The sequence below is a fragment of the Bactrocera dorsalis genome, chromosome 6 (genome assembly GCF_023373825.1).
Source record: "Bactrocera dorsalis isolate Fly_Bdor chromosome 6, ASM2337382v1, whole genome shotgun sequence".
NCBI lineage: Eukaryota > Metazoa > Arthropoda > Insecta > Diptera > Tephritidae > Bactrocera > Bactrocera dorsalis.
Genome location: NC_064308.1, coordinates 13,302,913 through 13,313,593, shown reverse-complemented (window position 1 = coordinate 13,313,593; position 10,681 = coordinate 13,302,913).

Here is a 10,681-nt window from a genome sequence, read left to right as displayed (position 1 = left end):
GCGCGAACGTAGCAGTAATGCTCTCGTTGCTGAAATAAGTAAAATTGTAGGTACTAACAATTTCCATATACTGCCTTTGAAAAAATGCAATATAGATGAAACAAAAATTCAGTCCTACACTGAAAAAAGTTTTATGGACATAGCTAAATTTTTGTCAAATAAAAACAAAAATTATTATTCGTATCAACTGATGACTGTTGTTGTAATCAAGGGTATAGAGTCCGCCGTGGACTCTAGTGAAGTCAAAGAAGCATTGGAAGAATGTGGTTTTGGAATTAAAACAGTTGTAAATATATTTAATAGAAACAAAATACCACAGCCAATGTTTAAAATTGAATTGTTGCCGAATTCGAATCAACTAAAAAAAAATGAGACCCATCCCATTTATAATTTGAAATATTTGCTGCATCGTAGAGTAACTGTGGAAGAACCACATAAAAGAAACGGTCCGGTACAATGTACTAACTGCCCTGAATATGGGCATACTAAATCATACTGCACTCTACGCAGTGTTTGTGTGGTATGTGGTGATTTACATCCCACTTCTAAATGTACTCTTAAAAAAGAAGAGTTAAATAAAAAATGCAGCAATTGCGGAGGGAATCACACTGCTAACTACAGAGGTTGCCCTGTATATAAAGATTTGAAATCGAAGTTGTCTCAGGGCATTCAAGCACGTCGTCACCAAATGTTACAAACGCCCCGTAATGAAATTATAGCAACCTCAGAAAAAAGTACAAATCCTATTACTTCTAACAATAATAATATGCAAGGAAGCTATGCAAATGTGGTGAAAGGCAACACTGTGCAAATGCAACTGCCGCAAAATCCTCCAAATGGAGGTATTGAAACTATGATTATAAATCTTACACAGTGTATGACACAATTTATGTCTACCATGCAAAACATGATCCAAGATTTAATAAAATCACAAAATCAAATGCTGCAAAATTTATTAAGTAAAAAATGAGCTTACTAAATATCTGCATATGGAATGCTAACGGTGTTAACCAACATAAATTAGAGATTATCAGATTTCTGTCTGAAAAGAATATAGATGTAATGCTTATTTCAGAAACTCATCTAACAAATAAAAATAATTTCAACATACCGGGATTTAGACTATATGTTACAAATCATCCGGATGGAAAAGCGCAGGGTGGCACGGCAGTGTTGATTAGAAATCGTTTAAACCACTATGCTCTAGAATCTTATGCTACACCACAGTTGCAAGCTACAACAATATCACTAAAAAATCAGGGTTGTGACTTAAACCTTACGGCTATATACTGTCCACCTCGTTTTAAAATTACAGAAAGCGAATTTAAAGACTTTTTTGGAACACTAGGTCAAAGATTTCTAGCAGGTGGAGATTACAACGCAAAACACACGTACTGGGGCTCACGTCTTATTAATCCGAAAGGACGACAGCTGTATCAAACTGTTATAAATAGGCACAATAACCTTGAAATAATATCTCCTGGTAAGCCGACATATTGGCCTAGTGATCGGAAGAAAATACCAGATTTAATTGATTTTGCTGTAATCAAAAATATAGATAAATCGCACGTAACAGCAGATACATGTACTGATCTATCTTCTGATCACTCTCCGGTACTAATAAAATTATGTGAACAACCCATATTCGTTAATCCAAAAGTGGGTCTAACTTCTTATAAAACAAATTGGCTAAAATATAAAAAATACGTCAGTAGCCACATTAATATTGAGTATAAAATAAATACAGGAAGAGATATTGACGAAAGTATAAGAGAAGTCAATGATATAATAACCTGCGCAGCTGTCTTAGCAACACCAAACAAAAGCTATAAGCCGCTTGGTTTCAGAAAAATCTCTAATAGAGAAATAGAAATGCTTGTAAATGTAAAAAGGCGTGCAAGACGTGAATGGCAGATAAATCGTTCCCCTTCCACTCAGCTTCAATTAAAATCTGCTGTACGTAGATTAAAAAACGCGCTTAAACGTGAGGAAGAATTGAACACCGAAATGTATATGAAGAAGCTGTGTCCGAATTCAAACAAGCAAAATTCCCTTTGGAAAGCCCAAAAGTCCATGAAGCCACCAAATGACTCCAACATGCCTATACGAGACTTGGGAGGAAATTGGGCTCGAAGTGACGAGGAAAAGGCTAATTGCTTTGCAAATCACCTAGAAAAGGTATTTCAACCCAATTTGCCAAAGAACAACTTTAAGTTGTCAATCTTACCCAACACAGCTAAAGAGTCGCTCGAGCCTCTTATGACTTCACCTTCTGAAATCATTGGTATCATCAAAGAACTTAATCCAAAAAAATCGCCGGGACATGATAAAATTTCCCCAAAAATGCTAACTGAGTTACCAAATATTGCTGTAGAGGTGCTTTCTTTGCTTTTCAATGCAATTCTTAGTTTTGGATACTACCCAATTTTATGGAAAAAGTCGCAGATTATCATTATAGGTAAATCTGAGAAAGACTTAACACAGCCGTCTTCATACAGACCAATCAGTCTTCTACCCTGTCTTTCAAAAGTATTTGAAAAAGTATTACTATCAAAGATGTCTCCTTTCCTCCACGAAAATAACACAATACCAATGCATCAATTCGGATTTCGTGCGAAACATGGCACAATAGAGCAAGTCAATAGAATTACTAACGAGATAAGAAAGGCATTTGAGCACAGGGAGTACTGTTCAGCAATATTTCTAGATGTAGCTCAGGCGTTTGATAAGGTGTGGCACGAAGGTCTTTTATATAAGATTAAAAAAATTCTACCTTTAGAATTGTATAGAACCTTGGAGTCTTATTTAAAAAATAGAAAATTTATGGTAAAGGTGGGAGATTTCATATCTGATGAACGTCAGATAAGGGCTGGTGTTCCCCAGGGCAGTGTTTTAGGCCCAACACTATACATCATATATACAGCAGATCTTCCAACAGCTAACAATGTATTAACTTCAACTTTTGCGGACGATACAGCAATAGTGAGCCGTAACAAATGCCACATTGTAGCATCAAGAATATTAACGGAGCATTTAAGTTCTGTCGAAGAATGGCTAGCGAACTGGCGTATAAATGTGAATGAACAGAAGTGTAAGCACATTACATTCTCGCTAAGACCAAAGATGTGCCCGGCAGTAAAAATAAACAATATCTTAGTACCCCAAGCGAACGAAGTAACATATCTTGGAATTCACCTAAGAATAGAATAGAAGGCTCACGTGGAGAAAACACGTATCTAGTAAAATAACATGTATAAAGATTAGAGCTGCAAATTTAAATTGGCTTTTAAATAAAAACTCCAAACTTAGCCTAGACAACAAAGTGCTCTTATATAATGCGGTCATAAAACCGATTTGGATGTATGGCATTCAACTGTGGGGTACGACCTGTGCAACTAATATTGATCTAATACAAAGGTTCCAATCAAAAATGCTTAGAACAATCACGTGTTCACCATGGTACATGCGTAACGAAAATATCCATAAAGACCTTGGTATTCCTATGGTAAAAAAAGAAGTAGAAGACAGCAGAATTAAATATATATCTAAACTCCGAGATCACCCAAACCCTTTGGCTAATGCTTTGGTACATTCCAGCGATCAAACACGACTTAAAAGAAGAGATATGCCTGCGTATTAAAGAGCGACGTAACACCAAAACAGCTCAATCACTTGCTTGAGTCTGTATAGTTTTTAAATAGATTTAAGATTTCATTACTTATTGTTAGGCTTTAAGAAAAAGCAGATACAATAAATAAATTAATTTTGAAAAAAAAAAAAAATATATAAAAAACGCTCAAGAAATGGTGAAGAAAATTTCCTGCGGCAAATTTTCTTGTGCTAGTATGCAGCTCTAAAGAAATCTACTAATTTTACATTTTTTCAATAAAATGCAAATATGGCAAACCTGGTTTTGCGAAGAAACATGAAATCAAGAATTGTTTCTTGAAGAAAATTTAAAGTAATCCGTTAAATTCATCAAATAATAAATATATCAGCTTACTAGATCTGTTTGTTTTCAATTGAGAGGTAGCACTAATTCTAAATTAGAATGTACGAAGTGTGTTCAAAAAGTATCGCGAATTTTGAATTTTCGCGGGTTACGTATATTCGAGTTTCGAATTTTTTGTGGCGTTATGTTGGTACTCATGTCTCTCACTTATGCCGACAAGCTCGGCCATTTTGAATGTTCATTTAATTGTTGACAGCTGCTTTGCTTGCACGTGTTTTGGGTCGTCTTCGATTTTTACCTATCAAAAAAATTGCACCACGATAACGCCCCTGCTCACACATCGTTGCTTGTGCGCGACTTTTTGGCCAAAAACAACACACTAATAATGCCGCAGCCACCGTATTCCCCAGATCTAGCCTCCTGTGACTTTTCCTTGTTCCCTAAACTGAAGATGCCCATGAAACGACGACGTTACGCTTCTCTTGACGAGATAAAGGCGGCTTCGAAGGAGGAGCTGAAGAAGATAAAAAAAAAATGATTTTTTGAAGGGCTTCGAAGGTTGGAAAAACCGTTGGCACAAGTGTATAATATCTCATGGGGATTACTTTGAAGTGGACAAAATAGATATTCATGAATAAATTATTTTTGAAAAAACACAAAATTCGCGATACTTTTTGAACACACCTCGTAACCCTTTTGTTATTGTGTGAAAGAAAAAGAATTGAGCAAAAGTAAAATATTAAATAAAAGTTATTTTTTCACTATTTCTCATAAAATAAATGGGTAGAACCGCCGGGGGAAGCAGAGGAAGAGGAAGACTTCCACTCCGTTGGAAGGACCAAGTGGAGAAGGACCTGGCTTCGCTTGGAATATCCAATTGCGAAGAGAAGAAACGACTGGCGCGCTGTTGTTGACTCGGCTATAATCGCGTAAGCGGTGTCTACGCCAATTAAGAAGAAGAGAACCATGTTAGTGAGGTGTTAGCGGATATAAAAAATAAAAACATTAGTGTAAAATGCATTATAAATAGGAGAAACACACATCTTTAACAGTTGCATTTTTGCACATTAAATGTAAATGGCAACTATACGTATATATGTATCGCAGAATCATAAGATCAAATAAGTCTATTTCAAATGTAACGAAAATCATGTTATGTGAATAAAGAAAATTCTATAATACCGAAAGAGCAGAAATCAACGTTTATAAAGGGTATACCCAACCGTCGAGTCAATACGGGAGAATTAGAGGTTCAGCACGATTACGATTCTTTTGGCGCCGCGATTTGAGGGTATAATCTGAAAGAGAATGATCTTTGGATTAAAAAATATATACACATATACCCTTCTCAGACTATAGTTTACGAGATATTTGTATTTAAAGTTCAACAATTTTATATGCAATTCACTCTCATTTTATTTTTATTTACATGACATGACAAATACCAGCTTTGCCACATATTGTGTTTTGAAAAAATTATCAAAAAATGTTCTGTTTAACATATTGTATATAGAGAATAGAGAATATATAATACAAATGGTTTTTGTATAAAGATAAAAAAATAACCATGTTTGGTCCAAATCCGGGGTGTTCGTAGTTTCTGTCGAACTACTTTCTGCACTGGAGGCCTTCGGTCGCGCTTCAAAAAAAATATCCCATCTATATTAATCAAAAGGAGAGAAATACTGAAAAACTTTGCATTCTATAATAAGTTTTTCTATTTATTATGGTATATAATCCATATATATTAATCAATATTTTATTTGGAATCATTTATATCTCTAAATATTAAACAGACACTAAGTATGGCAAACTACTTTTTGTTATAAATGTAAACACACAAATCTCTTGAAAGTTTGGATGTGCAAAATAGTTTTTAAAGTATATTTATTTTCTTTAACCTCTGCGAATGGTAGGCACCTTGTCGTGGGGCAGGGGCTTAGGCGCAAGGCATACTCGGCGCCCCCCAATCCTGTATGGTTGGTGCTGATAAGCACAGCAGTAGGCAAGGGTGGTCGAGGGGCTAAGCGAAAGTTTAGCTACCTTGACGCTCTTTCGGCAGAGGAGCGGTCGCTGTTTGAAGAGCACGCCAGGGAGGATGATGACGACATGCCCTCTTGCAGCGGCGTTCACCTGGCGAAAACGCCTGGTGCCGCTGTATCAGCTACGAGTGCTGCCAAGACTCCCGCCGAAAGGCGCAGTGGGTCGGACTCGGAGGAGTCACATCGGGCAGAGCCTGACGGCGCTCGGAAGAGAAGAAGGAGGAGGCGCAGACGAGGTGGGCAACGCCCTCTCCCAGAAGCTGGTCAACCCGGTGGGTGCGACGATCCACACAGGAAGGGAATGAGCGGTTCCACCATCAAATGGTACCTACAGTACATCCGCGACGGGAAGACTCCGAAGGTAGCGGAAGCTATAGCAAGGAACAACGGCAAAGGGAGCAACTCATCCCCGGCAAAGGGGCACGACAAAAACGTATCAGCTCGCGTGTAAGGCAGCGGAGCCGGCAACCGTGGCCCGGTCAGCACCACCCTGACCGCAAGGCGGGGCGATAGCAGGGCAATGCCCGCAGACACGTATGCCCAAGCCGCAAAATGTAAGAGTGGCCAGATCACGCCGCAGGAGCCCCCCAGCTCCAAAAGGCTGCGGGGCATCAATGTAAAGGCAGCCGGGGGCCGACCATTTGGACCGGCTCCCACCGGGTGGAGGAGGGCCGCGCAGATATGCGGACGCTGTTAAAGGCATCCGCATGGCTGTACTGCCTCTTAATTATCCGGCGGAGTCGCTGAAACCGGAGGAGCCGCCACCGTGCTCCAGGACCTCCTCGTGGAGGAGGTGTTCAGAAGGGACGACTACGCAGCGTCCTTCCTAGGTGTAGAGTTCAGAGGAGGTATGCTGCAGGTGGACTACATTGATGAAGAGTCCGCTGACTGGCTGAGAGAGTACGCTCCAAAGCTGGGAGGCTGGAAGGGCCCTGTCCTTTGCGTGAAGAGGGCGGAAGACTTGCCAATCATGCACAGCATGACAATGTTCCTCCCTCGGTGCGGGAACAAGTTCGCCTTGGGCCTGATGAAAAACCAGAACCGGGGACTCAGCATCTCGCCCTGGCGTGTCGCCAGCAGCAAAATGGAGGAGATACGTGAGATTAAAGGATGGAGATTGAACGGATACATCGACGATGAATCGGACAGGTACGTCCGGGCAGCGAGCTTCCGCCTGTTCTACAGGTTCAGCACGGTGGTCATGCGGCCTTACAACCCTGCAGCCATCGGGAGCAAGAGAGCTGCAACGTCTGCGACTCTCCAAAGCAAAGGATTGGATAAGCAAGCAGTATCTGAGGCAGACCCGGAAGTAGCAGAAATGTAGGTGGACGAGGTGTCGGAGTGGCCCTGCGGAAGCAGGACGGAGAAGGCAGTGCCAACAGCGACTACCGGCGTCCCCGAAGTCGGTCAGACAGCAGAGCTACCCTCCACGCAGGAGCTCCTCGACGGATTAGGAGTCCCTATGGATAGCAGTGCGATTGACGGCGGGGAAAAGGATCTGCCCTTCCTCGATCCCATTTTATAATGGCCGTCAATACGGAGATTGCCCAAGTTAACCTGCATCACGCCGCTGCAGCCTCATAACAAGCAGGTTCACAGTGGAGAAATTGGGCATACTGCTGATCCAAGAGCCTTGGGTCTACAGAGAAGAGGTCAAAAGCCTCAAGGCGGAGGCAAACAAGGTAATCTGGGATCTCTCTAGCGAGAGACCTAGAACATGTATAGTTGTCAGGAATAACATTGATTTCTTCTGTATTTCAGAGTTCCTGACGCAGGACTTGGTGGCGGTGCAGGCCAGGGACTTTGAAGGCAAGGCCTTCTTCCTGGCCTCGGCATACTTCCCAGGGGAGGCACTTACAGCACCCCCGGAGGTCGTGGAAAGGCTGGTGGAGCACTGCAGACGGCACAGGCTCCCCCTCATCATAGGATGCGATGCGAACGCTCACCATACGGAATGGGGCAGCACCGACTGCAACATAAGAGGTGAGTCTGTATTAGAGTACATTGTAGGCAGCAATTTAGGTATAGAGAATGTACGGTGTGAACCCACTTTCATAACTATAAGCAGGAGGAAGGTGTTGGACCTCACCTTGAGCAATGAGCCTGTAAGCGGACTGGTCTCGCAATGGAGAGTCTCGACGGAGCCGTCCTTGTCAGACCACAGGATTGTAAGGTTCAAGCTAAAGGTAGAGGTTAGACAACTCCCCCCTAGGCGCAACCCTCGGAAGGCGAATTGGGTCACCATCAGGGATTTGATAAGCAGGAGGGGGCAGACTGATGATAGCGTTTCAGGCCTTGGGCTAGAAAATAGGCTTTCTGACTTGAACAGGGCTGTAATTAACGCTTATCATGGCAGCTGCCCCCTAAAAGCGCCCACCGACAGACGAGACTGTCCGTGGTGCACAAAGGAACTAGCAGACCTCCGGAAAAAGGTACGCAGCCTGTTTAACAGAGCGAAACGTACGGGAGTCTGGGCAGAATGCCGGAGCTATCTCACCCTGTACAATAAAAGATTAGGTCTGCAAAGCAGGCCAGCTTCAGGAGATTCTGCGAAAATATCGCCACTACGCCAGAAGCGGCACGGCTAAACAAAGCTCTGGCCAGGGGCACGAAGGACGTAGAGATAGCCATCAAACGCGACGACGGTACATTTACGACCAGTGCGGAGGACAGAACCATAGAGCTCCTGCGGGCGCACTTCCCGGAGACAGTTCTGGAGGACCACTGTCCACCCATGATCGAACACAGGCCATCCCGCGAGGATTGGAGTATCGCCAAACAGCTGTTTACGGCGGACTCGATCCGGTGGGCGATGGCCTCGTTTGAAAGATTCAAGTCTCCGGGAGTGGATGGCCCCTTTCCGGCGCTGTTACAACAGGGGGAGCAGTCTCTGCTGCCTCACCCAGTACGGTCGCTGAGAGAGAGCCTCGCAATGGCATATATCCCTCAGGTATGGAGGACAGCGAAGGTGATCTTCATACCCCAGGTAGGAAGGAAGGACCATTCGTTGGCGAAATCTTTTAGGCCAATAAGTCTAACGTCTTTCCTACTAAAAACCATGGAGAAGATTGTGGATCAGGAAAAAAGGGCGAAGGCGTTGAAGAGCTCACCTCTGCATGCGGCTCAGCATGCCTACAGAGCGGGCAGATCTACCAGTACTGCTCTGTACCAGCTGACCTCTGAAATAGAGAGTTCACTGGAGCATGGGGAGGTGATGCTTTGCCCGTTCCTGGACATCGAAGGTGCCTTTGAAAACACATCCCACAAGAGTGTAGCCAGGGAACTGGAGAAAAAAAATGTGGTGGCACCAGTGCTTAGATGGATAAAGGCCGTACTGCGCACAAGGGTTGCTGAGACCACAGTCGGTGATAGCAGAATTCGTCTCGGCACAACAAGAGGCTGCCCACAGGGGGGAATCTAGTCGTAGACGACCTGCTGGCACTGCTAACAGACAATGGGATCCGCTGCCTAGGGTATGCGGATGACATTGTAATTATGGCAAAAGGCAAATATGAAGACACTCTCTGTGACTTGATCCAAAGAGGTCTCAATCTAGCGAAGGGGTCGAGTAGGGAGGTTGAACTGAGTATCAACCGCACCAAGAAGTCAGTAGTCCCGTTTACGAGACGCAGGACCCTACCCGGTCTTAGAATTCTCTCACTGGGGGGCAGTGAGATAGGAATGACCAACAATGTCAATTACCTCGGGTTGACGCTAGACTCCACCATGAGGTGGAAGCAGCACGTAAAACTAACCTTGGTCAAGGCGACAAAAGCCTTAATGGTGTGCAATCGGCTGGCAGGAAGGTCCTGGGGCTGCAAGCCAAGGATAGTCAGGTGGTTGTACACTAGGGTGGGTCGATTCCGGACTTTTTTCGATTCGGGATTTCTAATAGTGCGGAAAAGTTGCCTTAGTACCTTCTGATTCCAATGCAACTTTTTGTTTTGTGATCGGATTGCATCTTAAACCCCAATTCCGGCCTTGAAATTTCGGAAATTCGCCTAAAATCGTGAAATTGTCTACCTAGTGCCTGAAATACGCATCTCATGGCAAAATTTTTCAAACAAAAGTTATTTGTCACGTCATTTGCCACCGAAATGGTAGATGTGATCATGGCCGTAGGACGAACCGTTCCCGAGATACGAGCCAAAAGGCGGCACGCCACAGCGCAAGGTGAAAATTGTTGCAGCTCTCAGCTAACCTGTATTGGTCACCTAGAAATCGCCGCGTGGAGGTGGCTGCTCTTGGGGTTCCTCCCAAGCCCAACTCAACCAACCAACCATATGTCAGGCTTGTTTTAGTCTGAATCTGTGTCAAATTTATTGATAAAATCAGATTTCGTACTAAACTTTGGCACTTGTTGCCTAGATTTCAGTGTAGAGCGTATAAAACGATCACGAGATTGGGGGCTAATAACTTTAGAAGATACCTCTGTCACTAGTTTGACGGTTCTCTCGACTGCCACGATGTGAGAGGGGAATTCACTAAATTTCCATACCTCTGCAGTGTCTCCCGACAGCCCTTTAATGAGTTCTTCGTTAGAAACTGAACAAAGAAGACGGTCAAGGGCCAACTTTCTGACTTCTATCCGTTCGTCGGTCATCATACTAAGGAGAATGTTTTCTGGAAGAGCAAAGAATCGAATCGACAACCTTGCACAGTTTAGCAGGTAAGTATCTCGACCTTT